This window comes from Oryctolagus cuniculus, chromosome 3 (assembly GCF_051225735.1).
Source record: "Oryctolagus cuniculus isolate XC-2025 breed Fujian yellow rabbit chromosome 3, ASM5122573v1, whole genome shotgun sequence".
NCBI lineage: Eukaryota > Metazoa > Chordata > Mammalia > Lagomorpha > Leporidae > Oryctolagus > Oryctolagus cuniculus.
This window is the reverse complement of record NC_142869.1, coordinates 62,782,372-62,800,035: the sequence shown is the minus strand read 5'-3', so window position 1 is coordinate 62,800,035 and position 17,664 is coordinate 62,782,372. Positions and strand designations below refer to the sequence as shown.

General features: G+C 43.8%; 1 protein-coding gene and 1 pseudogene across 22 annotated transcripts in view; one reads left to right on the top strand and one right to left on the bottom strand.

The window, feature by feature from the left end:
- OSBPL6 (oxysterol binding protein like 6) overlaps positions 1–17,664 on the top strand; it is a 216,441-nt gene that overhangs the window by 71,545 nt on the left and 127,232 nt on the right. The gene's annotated exons all lie outside the window — the stretch shown is intronic.
- On the bottom strand, positions 1,897–3,551 carry LOC100342036 (heterogeneous nuclear ribonucleoprotein A1 pseudogene; annotated as a pseudogene).

Genomic DNA, 17,664 nt, shown 5'->3' with positions numbered 1-17,664 from the left:
GAATTCCACTGTAGCTCGTGTTCTTTCTCGGTGCAGCTTGTATTTTGTGATAGTTGTGGATAAGTTAAAAAATAACCCAATAGGTTAAAAAATAAAATAATAAAATCAAAGTATGGTTCACTGTGCATTTTCATCTGGGCTTCCTTGAGTTAGATACATATGTGTCTTAACTTTGGAGGGCCAAATGTCCAGCTTTCTAATTTCTAAGTATAGTCTAATCTCATTAAGTATTTACTGTCTCTTATGGCATCTTTATGATTTTATAAAACTCATGAGCATTATTTTGAATGGTCAAGCTTCAATGTTTTTTGTGTTTTTTTTTTTTTTTTTTTTTTTTTTTTTGACAGGCAGAGTGGACAGTGAGAGAGAGAGACAGAGAGAAAGGTCTTCCTTTGCCATTGGTTCACCCTCCAATGGCTGCTGCGGCTGGCGCGCTGCAGCCAGCGCACCGCGCTGATCCGAAGGCAGGAGCCAGGTGCTTCTCCTGGTCTCCCATGGGGTGCAGGGCCCAAGTACTCGGGCCATTCTCCACTGCACTCCCGGGCCACAGCAGAGAGCTGGCCTGGAAGAGGGGCAACCGGGACAGAATCTGGAGCCCCGACTGGGACTAGAACCCAGTGTGCCGGCGCCACAAGGCAGAGGATTAGCCTAGTGAGCCGCTGCGCTGACCTCAATGGGTTTTATAATAGTTAGTATTCAATTATGAGCATGTGAATTTTCCAGATCATTTGAAGTCCTAAACTCACTTTCTTCTGGAACGTGCTTTTAGCCTTCTTTCCTAGGCCATCATGTTGCTGTATGTGTGAGGAATGCAGGCTTTTTCTGCAGGCCTAAATTTTTGCATTGTTATGAAAAATGCATCACATGTGACCAAATATAAATAACATCTGTATTATTCATACATCTGTCACATCAATTCTTTTTTGTGTGTGTGTGTGTTTTTTTTTTTTTTTTTTTTTTTTTTTTTTTTTTTTTTTTTTTTTTTGACAAGCAGAGTAGACAGAGAGAGAGACAGAGAGAAAGGTCTTCCTTTACTGTTGGTTCACCCCCCCAATGGCCGCTGCAGCCGAAGCCAGGAGCCAGGTGCTTCTCCTGGTTTCCCATGCGGGTGCAGGGCCCAAGGACTTGGGCCGTCCTCCACTGCCTTCCCGGGCCACAGCAGAGAGCTGGACAGGAAGAGGAGCGATGGGGGCAGAATCCGGCACCCTGACCAGGACTAGAACCTGGTGTGCCGGTGCCACAGGCGGAGGATTAGCCTATTGAGCCGTGGCGCTGGCCTGTCGCATCAATTCTGAAACTGAAAAGTGAATAGATATACAGTGTGTGTCTGAAGAAATATGCCAATGATCTCTTCAAACATAGAATATGCTTTATGAGTAGTTATAATTCTTCATTATTAATAATTTTCTATATTTATATATTACTTCACAGCTTAGGAATGACTCTCATGTTCATTGACTCACTTGCTTCTTAGTGATAGCCAAGTGTTGTTTTGAGTGTTGGGGGGCATCATTGTCTCCACTTGCAAATGAATGAGAGGAGGCTCAGAAAGGAAGAGAACCAATAGCTATCACTCTCAGTGGTGAAAGTGGTGATAAAACAGTGGTGGAGAGGGGACTAAAGCTCTAGTCTTTTTTTTTTTTTTAAGACACATTTATTCAGCGTCATGATCATACTATTACATTTAGCAATCAACAGCATGGGTGCAAAAGAAATAAAAAGAAAAAAACTACATTAAAACCCTTTGTTGGAATGCTTTATACTTTCCACAGAACAGAAGCTAAAACAACCTGTTATACAATTAGTCACAAATACAGTCCTTGAGTTTTTTTGCCCATACACCTGAGTATTGTCTAAAACATGTCTTTTTTGTAGCAGCTAGGCCCTGCTACCACTGTGCTTGTCTGAGTTCACAAATCTGTAGTAACCTGTAGCTTCCCTGTCACTTCTCTGGCTCTCCTCTCCTGCTAAGCTTTGTTTCCTGGCAGTTATTAAAACCTTCTGCCACTGCCATAGCTGCTGCTGCTGCTAGAACCGCCATAGCCACCTTGAGTTCGTGGTTTGGCAAAATATTGGCCGCCACCACCATAGGGGCCAGAGCTTCTGCCTCCAAAATTTCCTCCCTTCATGGGTCCAAAATTTGAAGATTGATTGTTGTAATTGCCAAAATCATTGTAGCCTCCGCTGCCTCCAAAATTGCTTCCACTGCCACCGCCAAAGCCGCCTCCGCCGTTGTTATAGCTGTCATAGCTGCCACTCCCGCCGTAGCCACTGCCCTGGTTTCCATAACCCTGTCCACCACTTCCATAGCCCCTGCTTCCTCCAGAGTAACCAGGGCCGCCTCCTCCATAACCACGTCATTACCAAATCCATTGTAACCATCCCCACTGCCACCAAACCACCACCACCGCGGCTGCCGCCAAAGCCACCACGACTACTGAAGTTTCCTCCACGACCAAAGTTGTCATTGCCACCAAAACCACCTCCACGACCACCACCAAAGTTTCCAGAACCACTTTGACCTCTCGGGGTGGACGAAGCACTGGCCATCTCCTGCTTCGACAGGGCCTTCCTCACTTCACAGTTGTGGCCGTTCACAGTGTGGTATTTCTGAATGACAGTCTTATCCACGGAGTCATGGTCGTCTTTTAAAAAGAATTTTAATTGTGGAAAATGGCAAACATGTACAAAGTAAACAGGATAATTGAGTGAACCATCCTGCACCTACCACTCAGCTGCAGAGTTAACTCCTCCCTTGTATCATCTATACATTCACCAATTTCAGCCCCAAATATGATCGTGATGATGATTTTTAAAATAAGTTTTTAACGAAGTTTACATGCACTAAACAGATTCGTCTTAGTTGCATAACTTTGGCAAATGCTTGTTGACCTACATCCCTCACATGATAGCTGTGTCTGCCTCAGAACGTTCCTCATTCTCTCTCAGCCAGCTCCCCCACCCTCCCTGCACTTAAAATGCTGGTTTGATTTCTTCCACCTGAGACTAGTTTTGCTTGCTGCTAAATGTCATACAAATGCGATCTCTCAGTACCGGTTCTTTTGTGTCTGACTTCTTTTGTGGAGCATCCTGTCTGTGAAGCTCTGGGTTTTTTCATCCAGAGTCCAGTGCTGCCTGTTGGGTCTGGATCTGTATGCCGGTATCATGGTTGCAGAACAATGGTGCCCTGAGAAAACTCAGGCTCTGACATCCCGTCATTACTCAAGCTCACATAGAAAAATGAGCAGGTTCGGGTTTTTTTGTTTGTTTGGTTTTTGAAAGATACATCACTGTCTCCAGCAGCGCTTGATTCTGTTTGGAAGAGTCGTGGTGAAGAAGGTGCCTCACCATGGAATAATTTGCTGTAGCTAACTGTTGAATTTGCTTTTAAGGGATACATTGCTACCCCTCCTGCCCCCTTAGGCTCCCTAATCTACCTGTTGTGTTTTTAGAGTTGTCTTGCTCAGATTCTTTTTGTGATTTTGCTGATTTTTTTAAGGTCAAGCATTGATAATTGCAAGATCCAGAAAGCCATTTACCTGTCTCCTCATCTTTAATGGGATTACTAAATGGTTCAGTTTTTCTAATTAAGTAGAAGAGAAATGATCAAAATAGTGCTTAAATTACTGTACCCAGAGCTTGCATTTAATTTAATTGCATTTAATTTAAGAGAAATCAGTGAGGACTCAACAGTAGAATTAGATCCAAATGTGATTTTGTTCTGTAGGGAATTTTTTTTTGAATTCTATAACTCAATTATCTCTATTTTAGGTTGGAAAAGGATAACACAAACAAAGAAAAAAGGAAAATTATCTTTCCTGTTGGTTTTTGGGAAGAAATATGAGTTCACACAGCAAACACTCGTAGCTAGAACAGTGAACACAAAGATGAACAATTTTATACAAGCCTCTGGCTCTTTTTGATAGGCAGCAGTTTCATCCCCAAAGAAAGTTTACACACTGACGTTGCAGAGTTAATCTTGGTTTCTTTAACTAATTGGTAAGAGGATAGCCCAAAAGGTAACTTAATTTGGCTTTGTTTCCTTGGCTGTTGGGGTTGAATGTGAGTCAATAGAGCATGATCGCTTTCCCTGTGTGACCCCCATGGAGGAGTTGTCTGGCCTTGGGAATCTTAGCAGCCATGGATGGTCACTGCCAGCATCCCATTGTTTTTATTAGGATGTGCACAAATGGTATGGCACATTGGTGCTCTTTGTTTTTTTTGTGTGTGTGTTTTTTTTTTTTTTAAGATTTATTTATTTGAAAGTCAGAGTTACACAGAGAGAGGAGAGGCAGAGAGAGAGAGAGAGAGAGAAAGAGAGAGAGAGAGGTCTTCCATCCGATGGTTCACTCCCCAATTGACCACAATGGCCAGAGCTGCGCTGATCCAAAGCCAGGAGCCAGGAGCTTCTTCCAATCTCTCACAGAGGTACAGGGGCCTAAGGACTTGGATCATCTTCTACTGCTTTCCCAGGCCATAGCTGAGAGCTGGATCAGAAGTTGGGCAGCCAGGTCTCGAACTGGCACCCATATGGGATGCCAGCACTTCAGGCCAGGGCAGTAACCTGCTGCACCACAGCGCTGCTCATTGAATTCTAGCATTCATCTTCAATTAGTAGTTGGAATGCGTCTATAAAGAGTAACTGTTCTCATCAAGGCCCCAGTTACCTGCATTTATGGTGTGCAATAGGAAAACAAGATAAATGCTTGATTCTCTCCCTGTATGTACCAAGTTGGAGTCAGCAGAGCATGATATGTTTCCCCACGTGACTCTTGTGACTTCCGAATGAAGCTCCTTGCCCCTGGCTTCAGCTTGGCCCAGTCTTGGCCGTTGCAGTCATTTGGAGAGTGGACCAGGGGATGGAAGATCTTTCTGTCTCTGTCTCTGTCACTCTTTCAAATAAACAAATAAATCTTTTAAAAAAGGCAATATGGGCACTAGAGATGATTGCTGTTTTGTTGGTCATTATTTCTAGATCTCTTCAGAGGATAAATACAGGAAACTTTACCTTTATGTAAACCGCGTCTTGAGTGTGTGCTGATAATTCCAATTCAAACTGAATGTTGCAATCAATTTTCTTTTAAAGATTTGTTTATTTATTTATTTAATTTGTAAGTCAGAGTTACAGAGAGAGAAGGAGAGATAAAGAGAGAGATCTTTGGTTTGCTGGTTCACTCCCCAGGTGGCCACAATGGCCAGGACTGGGCTGAGCAGAATCCAGGAACCCAGAACTCCCAGAACACCATCATGGGTGGCAGAGACTAAGCACTTAGGCCATCATCCTCTGCTTTCCCAGACACGTTAATAGGGAACTGGATCAGAAGCAGAGCAGCTGGGAATCCAGTATAGGATGTCATTGTGGTAGGGAGTGCCTTAATCCACTATGCTAAGGAATTTTTTTTAAAGATGTATTTATTTTATTATTATTATTATTATTTACAGGCAGAGTGGACAGTGAGAGAGAGAGAGACAGAGAGAAAGGTCTTCCTTTGCCGTTGGTTCACCCTCCAATGGCCGCTGCGGCTGGCGCGCTGCAGCCAGCGCACCGCGCTGATCCGAAGGCAGGAGCCAGGTGCTTCTCCTGGTCTCCCATGGGGTGCAGGGCCCAAGCACTTGGGCCATCCTCCACTGCACTCCCTGGCCACAGCAGAGAGCTGGCCTGGAAGAGGGGCAACCGGGACAGAATCCAGTGCCCCAACCGGGACTAGAACCCGGTGTGCCGGCACCGCTAGGCGGAGGATTAGCCTATTGAGCCGCGGCGCTGCCCTAAAGATGTATTTATTTACTTGAAAGTCAGTTACATAGAGAGAGAAGGAGAGGCAGAGAGAGAGAGAGAGAGAGAGAGAGGTCTTCCATCTGCTGGTTCACTCCCGAATTGGCTGCAACGGCTGGAGCTGTGCTGATCCAAAGTCAGGAGCCAGGAGCCACTTCCAGGTCTCCCATGCAGTGGCAGGTGCAGGGGCCCAAGGACTTGGGCCATCTTCTACTGCTTTCCCAGGCCATAGCAGAGAGCTGGATCAGAAGTGGAGCAGCTGGGACTTGAATCGGCACCCATATGGGATGCTGGCACTGCAGGCGGTGCCTTTACCCACTACACCATAGTGCCGGCTCTTAGGATAACTTAAACTTATTGATTTGTATCTTTAGCTCTTTTTTTCCCCATGCCAAAAGTCCTTGTTCTTAATGAAGCCAATATAATTCTTCATTTCTCAGCTGATAGATACGAACAGATTTCAGGTTAAAAAAACCTGATGTTTATCTATATGCAGTTTTAAAATGATGTTAGAAATCACAATGCTGGTTCTCAGAATTCTTTTTTTAAATTTTTTTAATTTTTATTTAATGAATGCATTTTTTCATAGATACAACTTTAGGAATTCACTGGTTCTTTCCTTCATACCCACTTTCCCCCACCAACTCCCATCCCACCTCCCTCTCCCTCTCTCATCTCCTTCTTCATTATGGTTCATTTTTAGTTTGACTTTATATGCAGAGGACCAACTCCATCAGGGAGCTAAGGTTCTTACCCTGATCTGCTTGGTAGTTGTCTAACTGCATTTGTAAAACATCACCCTATACACCTAAGATTTATTCACTTTGTCCTTCAAGCATATTATATAATTCGATAAAACCATCAAAGAAGAAAATCATAAGAAACTTTAAAATGTAATGATGAATTAGAAAAGTATGGAGTAATTCATCAAGGACTATAGGATAATGCAGAAGAAGCTAAGACCATAATTATAAATTTATGGAATCGGAATGGCAGAGGAATCTCAAAATGCTATATGTTGTGTATTTCTGCACAGTCCTTTACCCTTTCACAAAAGCTGCATTTGAACGTGAAGGAGTAGAGAAGGGGCTCTGGAAGGTGAAACTCAGGTACTGGTGCCTGGCCTCTGTGGGACAGACCCACCTGGAGACCGTGATGTAGATCAGAAAACAGGCTGTGGTGGTTCCAATGGGGAGTTTTTATTCTGAGCTCCTTTCAACTGTGGTGGCCTCCGTCAACTGTTTGCTCACTGGGAGCATTCTCTTGGAAAGGAGTTTTTTCTCTAGAAATGAGACAGTCACTGTCTGAATGTAAGACAAAATTGCCCCTACACCCCTCCTGCCCACAGTAGGTCTGGCTTTCCTTTATAGCCAAGCAGACTATCATCACTTCTGTCAGATTTTTCTACTAATCTCAAACATTAATGTTCTGTTATTAATTTTTTAAAGATTTATTTGAAAGTCAGAGCTACAGATTGAGCAGATGTGGTGTTTGATATTTCAACAAGAAATTAGTTTGATAATCTCTCCCTTTAGGGCTGTAGGGTCCAGTGTATTAAGGGTGGCAGAGAGAAATAAGAGTTGCTAAATCTTTCACTGTGCATGTTGGCGGGGGAGAGGCAACTTGGTTCACTATCCCACTGATACAGATCTCTTTCAGTTTATTTGAACTGTTTCTTGGAATTAATAATGTGGGAAAATATGATATAGAGGCAGGGAATCAAGTTGAAATTTAACAATAGAGAAAGTGTCTGTAAATTCCACAGAAGTCTCAAAATTCCCAGCTCCTGGGACTTCGTTAACCCTTGTCTTGTCAGAAGTCCTACATTCACTCTCTTTTTTTAAAGATTTATTTATTTGAAAGGGGGAGAGAGAGAGAGAGAGAGTGTGTGTGTGTGTGTGTGAGAGAGAGAGAGAGAGAGAGAGAGAGAGAGAGAGAGAGAGAGAGAGGGGTGTCTTCCGTCTGCGGGTTCACTTCCCAAATGGCCGCAATGGCCAGAGATGTGCCGATCCAAAGCCAGGGGCCAGGAGCTTCTTCCGGTCTCCCACGTGGGTGCAGGGGCCCAAGGACTTGGGCCATCTTCTACTGCTTTCCCAGGCCATAGCAGAGAGCTGGATCAGAAGTGGAGCAGCTGGGACTCAAACTGGTGCCCATATGGGATGCCAGAACTGTAGGTGGCGGCTTCACCTGCTATGCCACAGCGCCAGCCCCAATGTTCACTCTTTTGATAAGTTCTTAACTTATATTGGAAATGGATGGGAAAATTAGATTTTTTAAACTTTGTCTTTTACTAGATTTTATCTGTTACATAATGAGTATTAGTTCCATGAAATGTTTCTCCAAAAGCAAGGTATTAGTGTGACTTGGACAAAGGTACATATAAAATAGACTGAGCTCTAGGGGCTTTACATTCATCTAGCCACCTAACATTCTTGGTTTATAGGTAAAGAGACCAGGAGATGGTAAGTGACATGCACAAAGTGACAGCTTTGCAGCAGCAGAGTGATGACTAGAACCCCAGACTTCTAACTCCTCAGAGTGCTGGGATGCCTGATGGGTACTCCCTTCTCTGATGGGGAACCTATGCTGTGGCAGGCCCCTGCCTGCAAAGCCTTGTCCTTTATACTTAGGTTAGGAAGCCTGAGGGCTTGCTGAGATGTATAATTGCACCCATCTGTGTGTGCTTATACACATATGAAAGATTCTCAGATCATCTAAAAATGATGATCGTAAAAACATGCCTCAGGATCCTTGACGCCCCTCCTGTTTATTTTTGCCTGTTTGGCCATACTTTCAGCGTCCGTGTGGAGCTCAGGGGACTGTGCAGTGTCAGGCCACCGTCATTATGATGGCCTTTCATTGACAGCTGGGCTGTGATGTGGGGCCCAGTCCAGCATCCCTGGGAAATGCCAGTTACTTTCTCCAGTGAGGCCTTTCAGTTACATCCCTCTTTTTTTTTTTTTTTTTTAACTTATTTTGGAAGATAGTCTTGTGCTGGTTTACTCCCCAAATGGTCATAATGGCCAGGGCTGGGCCAGGCTGAAGCCAGGAGCTTGGAACTCCATCTGGGTCTTCCACATGGGTGGTAGGGGTTGAGGCTTGCAGGCCATCTTCCACCACTTTCCCAGACACATTAGCAGGGAGCTGGGTAGGAAGCAGAGCAGCTGGGACTCAAAGTGGTACTCATGTGGGATGCTCTTGTGACTTAGACCAATGCACCATGACCCGGGCCCCCAGTTAACATCTTTCAGTTCTGGGAATTATCTAACCAGGGAAAGGTAAAACCCATAAACACGAAGAAAATCAAGCCCCTTGACATGATTTAATTTGAAACATCTTTCTCCTATAAATGTCCAAACTGATCATTGTCACACCTATGCTGTGGGTTACTGTGGCATCATCTTAAGACCTTGTAGCCATTGACAAATGTCAGCTCATGAAAATGAACCGTACTCCCCCAGGCACTAGAGCAGGCACTACAGCACATTGTGTGCCACCTGAGTTCCCTAATGAGGTTGGAAGCAGTTTCAGCTCAGAGAGTGTAATAAGGACCCATTTCACATGGGGCCCTCTTCCATTAGTGCCATGGGAAACAGCACCAATTAGAACTAATTCATGGCTTTACTATCTGGAGTATGAGGACCCTTTTCAACATGTAAAATTTCATTATCTTCAACATCGCAATAATTGGGTTTTAATGTATTCAGTCTGCAGGCAATTCTTGCCATGTGAGTGCATTTTGGACTCTTTGCAATAAATGCAAAATCTCCAAGGTGTCCCCAGCCCTTATATTGGTAATTCCTGGTGTAGAGCTCAATGGAAATGTGAAAACCTAAAGAAGAATTTAGCAAGTGAGACACAGTGGTTTTTTTTTTTTAACTTTTAAATTTGTTTGGGATTTTTGTATTATTGTCCTCATTAAAATTATGTGTGCATTTCTATAGAATGACTAGACATGGACTCCAAAGTTTGCATAGAACCTTTAATGTACTCCAGGCTACTTTGCAGTTCTAATTTTATAACTGTCTGGTTGCCGCTTAGCCCTATTAAATGTCAACTGGCTATTTGGAGGTGATTTGGAATTGGAAAATTTAGGCCTGGTCTTGGAATCATGGCACCTTTTGGTGGTGAGCATGGACTGGGTTGGGATGATTCCTCCATCACTAGCTCCCATCGACAAGGCTGGAGCATCAATTATATATTCTTTATCTTTTAAAAAAAAATTGATTTATTTGAATTTCAGAGTTATAGGGAGAGGGGGAGAGAGAGAGAGAGAGAGAGATCTTCTATATACTAGTTCACTCCTCAAATGGGTGCAGTGGCCAGGACAGGGCCAGGCTGAAGCCAGAAGCCTCTTCCGAGTCTCCCTCATGGGTTCAGGGGCCCAAGAACTTGGGCTATCTTCTGCTGTATATCAGCAGGGAGCTGGATCAGAAGTGGAGCAGCTGGGACTTGAACCAGCACCCATATGGGATGCCAGCATTGCGGGTGGCAGTGTCACCCATCATGCCACAGTGCCAACCCTCCAACTATATTCTTAAACTCTTCTGTTTTGCTTCTCTTATGCTCCCCTTTCCTCCTGTACTTTTTTTGCCTCTCCCCTCCCTTCCTCTTTCCCTCCCTCCACCACTTTGTTCTATAGATATTTATTGAGCGCCAGGCAGCCTTGTGAAGCAAAGACTGGTAGGTAAAACATATGTGTGCAAAAATTGCAGAAATCTGTCCTTGCAAACTGTGATAAATGCTAAGGCAGAAGCACAGGTGCTGTGCAACTGCGTTACACAGAGATCCTTCCCTGCCTGCTGAAGCAGAGAACACTTCCTAGGGGAAATGGCAGTTGAGGAGATTGGTGCTAATAGATGAAAAGGAAAGGGAAAGAAAGGTGTTCCAGGCAGGGGAGCAGAATGTGCTTAAGAAATTGAAGTGAAGAATACTGGTGTGGGACGGGTCAAGGGGCAAAGCAGGTACAGATCACACTGAGATTGTAGGTCCTGTTGGAGATTTGGGTCTCAATCCTAAGAGGATCATATCGAGCTCCTGGTGGGCCCCATATGTGTGTGTGTGTGTGTGTGTGTGTGTGTGTGTTTCTCTGACTTCCATGGGATATTGCTAACCATTTGGCTCTTTACTGAGCTCTCACTAGCTGGAACATGACTTTGATGATTGCCCCTTCTGATTTACAGTGGGTAGGTATCTTAGGAGAGGACAGAAAGTGAAATCTTGCAGCATTTGGGATTGTGCCTTTGAATATCAGTGAAAGAATCAGACAGACACCAATTCTGTTATGGCCGCGTGCTCCATCGAGGAAGCCACAGGGCTGGTGGTTGATCAACCTGCTCCCTCTGTAAAGTGGGAATGGCTCTTGTAAGGGAGCAGAGTCACCCAGATGCCACAGGTCAGTGAGAACGGGAATGTGTAGCGTCAGCACGGGGAGCGAGGTGGAGACCTCAAAGCGCAGCCTCGGGGGTTTTGTGGCGTAGCGGGTAGAGTTTTTCCTGTGATACCTGCATCCTATATGGTATCACGTCCTGGCTGCTCCACTTCCAATGGCCCTGCTAATGGTCTGGAAAGGCAATGGAAGATGGCATAATATTGGGGCCCCTGCCACCCACATGGGAGACCTGAATGGAATACCTGGCTCCTGGCTTCAGCCTGGCCCAGCTCTGGCCATTGTGATCATCTGGGGAGTGAACCAGCGGATGGAAGATCCCTCTTTCTCTCTCTCTGTCTCTCTGTGTATATAACTCTGACTTTCAAAATAAATCAATCTTTAAAGTGCCACCCACATTGGCTCATGACTGCAGGTCACAGCAAGTGGCTTCAGTGGTCATTTGAGACCTGCTATATGCAGCAAAATCTCATGGAAGAAAACTGTGAAACAAAAGCAAATCACAGTTCTTTGTTTCACCTTGCCTGTGTTTGTGAGAGCCATTGCAGTTATTATTAACAGCATTTAACTGTGCATGTTTAAAACTTTTCCTCATTCGTAACTCTTAGTAGAGCCACACTTAAAATGGGTAATGGGAGATGGCTAAGCACGGCATCCTGTGTCACTCTCAGGGGCATTTTCAGGGCATGTTGATATTTAGCATGCAAGCAGGACTTTGAGCAGCGTAAAAAAGGGAAGCCAGAGAGGCATGGCTGGTTTGGGTTTTGCCAGTGCAATGCAAGCTGACAAGCAAGGTTATCATTTTCCTTAACAACATGAGTCGATCTCTTATTTCTTGTTTGTTTTACTCCGCCCATATTCTTAAGCCTTATGGGATGAAAGGGTTAGCAAAAGAAAATTTTAAATAACATAAGCTACTTTCTACACGGTGCTGGTAGATACAGCATATGTAAGCATAAACCATGTGCTATCTTAGTAAGTGATTTGCATGTCTGCCAGTTTCATAGGGGGCAGAGAAAAAGAAAACCTGGAGACAAGAACATTAGCCAGGAAGCCTGGGGCCAAGAAAAGTACTGTGGTAGGATGGGTTTAATAAATGAAAGATTACTGACCAATTACTGTGTTTTATAAGGCCCTGTGATGGGCATTTAAGGGCATAGGAAGGTTTGAAACAGCCAAGAAATTTACACCTAAAGTTGAGACCAGCTGTAAATTTAAGCAACTTAGAAAATTTCATGTCATTCATGAAAGGGACAGATTGAGGTGTCAGAAGGTGGTGTGTGATTTATTGCCAAATGAGCAGGCTACCAGTGAAGTGATCTTTTCTGCTAGCATCCAGACTTCTGAATGATGAGGACCATGCCTGGTGTGCTCGTGGTGGTTAGAATAGTGGTAGGCATTGGGCAGATGTTGGAATGCAAGAATGAATGATTCAGTGCTAAGAGATTGTCTAAAAAGATAACATTTCTATACAGCAAAGCACACAAATATTAAATGTAAGTGTAGTCAATGTTTATATCACTATGTCTATAACCATCTCTGGATGAAAATATAGAACATTTCTGAAAGGTTCTAATGCCCCTCCCAGTCTGTGCCGCAGCCCCCAATGACCCCCATTCTGACTGCTGTCAACACACCTTAATTCGTTTGGTCTTTGAACTTCATGTAAGTGGAATTGTATTGTGGTCCTCATTTCACGTTGAGGTTCATTCACCATGATTGCTTACTATATGGAGCACTAGTATCAGTGGTTTACTCTTTCTCATTTCTGTGTATCTTCCAATGTGTGCCTGTTCCACAGTATTTCTTCTTCTATTTTTGGTTTTGGAAATAAGGACACTTTTTCTCCCTCATAAACAGAAGGAATGAGGCAGGTGCACGCTTGGATTCAACAAGGCCACCTCTTTCTGTTTTCCTCCTCCGTCGTCCTCAGCACGCTGGCATGCCTCTTGGGACTCTTCAGCTCCTCGTCCTATGTTGGCCTTTGTGTGTCCTGCGTGATCTGTCCTCACTCAATCTCAGCTCGCTACTTCCTGTTTGCCCTAAGGATGTGCTTTTTGAATTGGCCCATATTGCTTTGTATGTACCTTGTGTGTTAAAATTGCTATGCCATGGAGCAGATTCCATTCCTCTAAATGCTTGTTAATATCATTTACCAGTGTACTATGAAGGATCCATTCAGCAGCAGCCAGATGGAAGAGATGCACAGGGTAGGGGTGGAAGCAGGGGTGGTGCGAAGCTTCTATCCCCTCTCAGGCACGCCACCCCCCAGGCATGTGTTCAGTCTGGAAGCTCCCACAACATTCTATTTCTAATGATCATTTAGTTAGTTCAAGTTTGTAGACTATTATGAATAAAGTGTCTGTGAACATTCTGAATTTGTCTTCTTATCACCAGCACTCCTCTTGGGTTTATATACAGGAATGGAATTGCTGGGTCATCGATTGTTATTACATTTAAAGGATATTGCAAAACATTTTTTAAATAGCCACCCCAATTTATATTCTCACCAGAAATGTAAGAGAACTTAAATATGAATTCTACATTGCTTTGTAGGTGTTCAGTAGAGTTGATTCAGATAAAGACCCAGATCGTTAGAACCCAAGAGAGAGAGGGAATGAATTTTTCCCAGTGTTAGCGTTACTCATATTTCCAGACTCTCCCTGCTCCTCCTTCCAGGGCCGTGTTATGTAAGAACAATGTAAGTATTCCACAGAGTAGCTCCATAGAATAAAACCTGTGTCTTGAGTCCTCATTGCCATGTGCTCAAGGCCAGGGCATTCAGTCAGAATTCCAGTGAATTGGAGTCAGGGCCATACTCCAGGAAGGTGAACGTGGCAGCAAACCACAGTGGCAGCCATTTGTGGATTGTGACCCTTATGGAGGTCACAGCTCCCCGTCTTATCACATGGCAGTTTCACACCATTCATCTCACAATTTTCATTTCATTGAATATCTGCTCCGTGCTGAGAACTTTTGTCCTGCTGTTGCTGCTGACTGAAACCAAGGCTGGTGGGCAGGTCAAGTGATAACCCATTCCCAGAGCAGTCAGTATGTTAGCGACCTCAGCTTCCCTCCACTGTCTGGGTAGGACAAGTTTGTAGACTGTACCATTAGTAAGAAGGGAGAGTGTGACAGGGCCTTTGTAACAGGGCTAGCATGGGCTCAGGACAGGTGTATATCATGTGGAACAACAATCAGGCAATGAATACTTTTCCAGAAATTCTCTGGTATGGTTCCTTATCAACGATGGCCTCTTGTTTCTGTTTGTGGGGATGAACAGCAAGAAGAATAAGAAAACATGGGCCGGTGCCACGGCTCAATAGGCTAATCCTCCGCCTGTGGCGCCAGCACACCGGATTCTAGTCCCGGTTGGGACACCGGATTCTGTCCCAGTTGCCCCTCTTCCAGGCCAGCTCTCTGCTGTGGCCAGGGAGTGCAGTGGAGGATGGCCCAAGTGCTTGGGCCCTGCACCCCGTGGGAGACCAGGAGAAGCACCTGGCTCCTGGCTTCGGATCAGCACCGTGCGCCGGCCACAGCACGTCGGCCGCAGCGGCCATTGGATGGTGAACCAACAGCAAAGGAAGACCTTTTTCTCTGTCTCTCTCTCTCACTGTCCACTCAGCCTGTCAAAAAAAAAAAAAAAAAAAAAAAAAAAGTTGGATGTTGACATGGACATTTCAATGCATATAATTTTCTTCTTAGGATAGCATATTTGTAGTCTGGAGGAAGTATGATGAACAGAGGAATTAAAATAATACATGGATCTCAGTGTTAGAAAAGAAAAAATCTTAACCTAGTACAGTTAATCTATATTGGTCCGCAGTGGTAGGTCCTGAGCATACATTATTTGTAGTCTCTAGAGTAACTTGAATTAGGGATTATTAGCCCAGATCCCCAATTTGCTGATGAAAGAATTGAGAATCAAATAGACTCAGGAGCCTGCCCAGGGTTTCACAGCTACAAAACATCAACATTGGGATTTGAACTAAGCCTGAATAACTCTGAGTCCCATGTTCCCCTTCCATAGTATCACAGACTTCCACTTGTGCCCAAAGGAAGCTCGTAACGTCAAGGAAATGGCTGTTATGTGATAGCATAGTCTACCTTGTTTGCCCCATCCAATTTTTTCTTTTTGGTCTATCATATCAACTTAAATTTTCAGAACAATTTGTAAGTGTAAAGGATGGCATTGTTCACAGTCTCAATGTTTTAGCATAGGGACTGACATTGTGGCTTAGCTGGTAAAGCCACCACCTGCAACACCAGTATCCCATATGGTGCCAGATGGAGACTTGGCTGCTAGGTATCTAATCCAGCTCCCTGCTAATGTACCTGGAAAAGCAGTGGAGGATGGCCCAAGTGCTTGGGACCCTGTACCCACGTGGAAAACCCGGAAGAAAGTCTGGGCTACTGACTTTAGCCTGGCCCAGCCCCAGCCGTTTTGCCCGTTTGGGGAGTGAACCAGTGGTTAAAAGATATTCATTCTCTCTCTCGCTTTTGCGCGCGCTCTCTCTCTCTCTCTTGCTTTTGCACTCTCTCTCCCCCCTCCTCCCCAGCTGCCCTCTCTCTCTCTCCCTCCCCCCTCCTCCCCAGCCCCCTCCCTCCTTCTCTCCCCTCCCTCTCCATCTCTCCCTTTGTCTCTTCCTCTCTCTGTAGAACTGACTCTGACTTTAAAATAAATAGATAAATATTTTAAAATATATTTCAAGTTTTTTGCCAATACCATCTAAATACAGGAAGCTATAGTCACATGAATGCTAATATACTTGATTTAATTGTTCAGTTTTGTTGTGGTCTAATGAACAAACAAATCACTATGGAAACCAAATGGAAATCTAGGTGAAGAGAGATACAGCAAGAAGACTGAGAAATGGGGCATTTTGAAATAATTCCATCAAAGTAACCTAGGAGGTGGAAGAGACTAGCTCAAAGAGGAATTCAGCCAAGGTTATTCAGTTAAACCATATATGGAAAAACAATACAGATGATACAAAATTCATATTTGTTTAGGTTTATTTTATAATTTTGAAAACACTACATAATTTATGGAAGGATCATTAATAATTTACAAATAATTTGTAAACATTATTTTGACCTCATTTTGCTTGGGACAGAGATGTTTATACATTAGTGAATATATATGATAGTTAAAGACTGGGTCAGCTAAAACATGTGGGTCTCCTGCTCCCTACTCAAGGATTCAGTTGCCATTCCAGTAATCCAAGAGACACAAAGAACGTGATACCCGAGACTGAATGTTCCAGGTGTCATTGATATGAATGCTTTCAGATAGAGCACTTAACAGAGGCTACCCGTTAGCACAATTTAAGTCAGGACATCCATGTAAGAGTCTGGGCTTAGCACTTATGTTGTTTATTCTTTCAGGATTTGGGGTTTAGGAAAATTATGTCTAAGAGCACATATTGAAAGTCATTTCCGTAACAGTTTGTGAACTGAATAGTCAATGAAATGTCATCTGTGAACATAGGGCTGCAGACAGTGAACTGCTAGAGCTTTAAATGAGAGCGAAGCCAGCCTCTGCTTTGGGATCCAGTAAGTATGTCAAGTAGTACCAACAGCAGGTTAGGACTTGTGAACTTCTGCCCGGTAGTACCCGAACGTGAAGACTTGCAGGTTCCTTTGTTAATCCTTCCCTAGTTTTGGCACTTTGGGACTCTGTTGTGTGTTACATTCTCTAATATCGCATTTTTGTCCTTGGATATTTAGAGTTTAAGGCATATTGGAGGTGACTATTGAAATTACAAAATACACAGAGGTCAGATGCAAGCAGTATTTTGAGTCTGAAGAGGAGGAGAGGAGAAACTATATTACAAGTTACTTAACATGGAAGTATATTATCAGTTACAGTAAGGGCCAAGGGAAGTTTTTAATGAGCCACTATTAGTCGTTGTAGTGGCTGGCAAATCACTGGGTAGTCAATATAAATGGTGGTTTCATTGCCCTGCAAGTAGCCTTGAAATTCTCTACTCTTAGTTTGTTTCACAAGAAAACAAGGGTTATTTTTTTTTTATGTCTTTTTAAACTAATGCCTTTCTTCAGCACAGCTTGTCTATCCAATTGATTTAATTATTGGTATGATGATCTTTAGTGCACTTTAGCTCTTCCTTGCATGATTTAGCAAAATGTATGAACACCTGCCATACGCAAATATTCCCATTTGTAAGTAGGTGGGCTTCTAAAGATGGAACAGATATGAGAATTACCCTCAAAGAGCATCCAGTCTCAAAAGAAAAGACACCTGTGTCGATAGTTCTGCTCAGAAGGACTGAGAGAAGTCCATGAGGTGCTGAGCTAGGGTTATGAAAGTTAACAATCTGGAGAATTACTTCTATTGAGCCGTAATGAATGGCTTCCTGTCATCCACACAGGGTCTGAAAGGAAGAATGGGACTAGATTTGGAGAAGGGGAAACTTTTCTAGTTAGAGGATACACACAGTATAGCCAAAGTGTGGGTATGATTGGAGAATTGCAAGAAGTT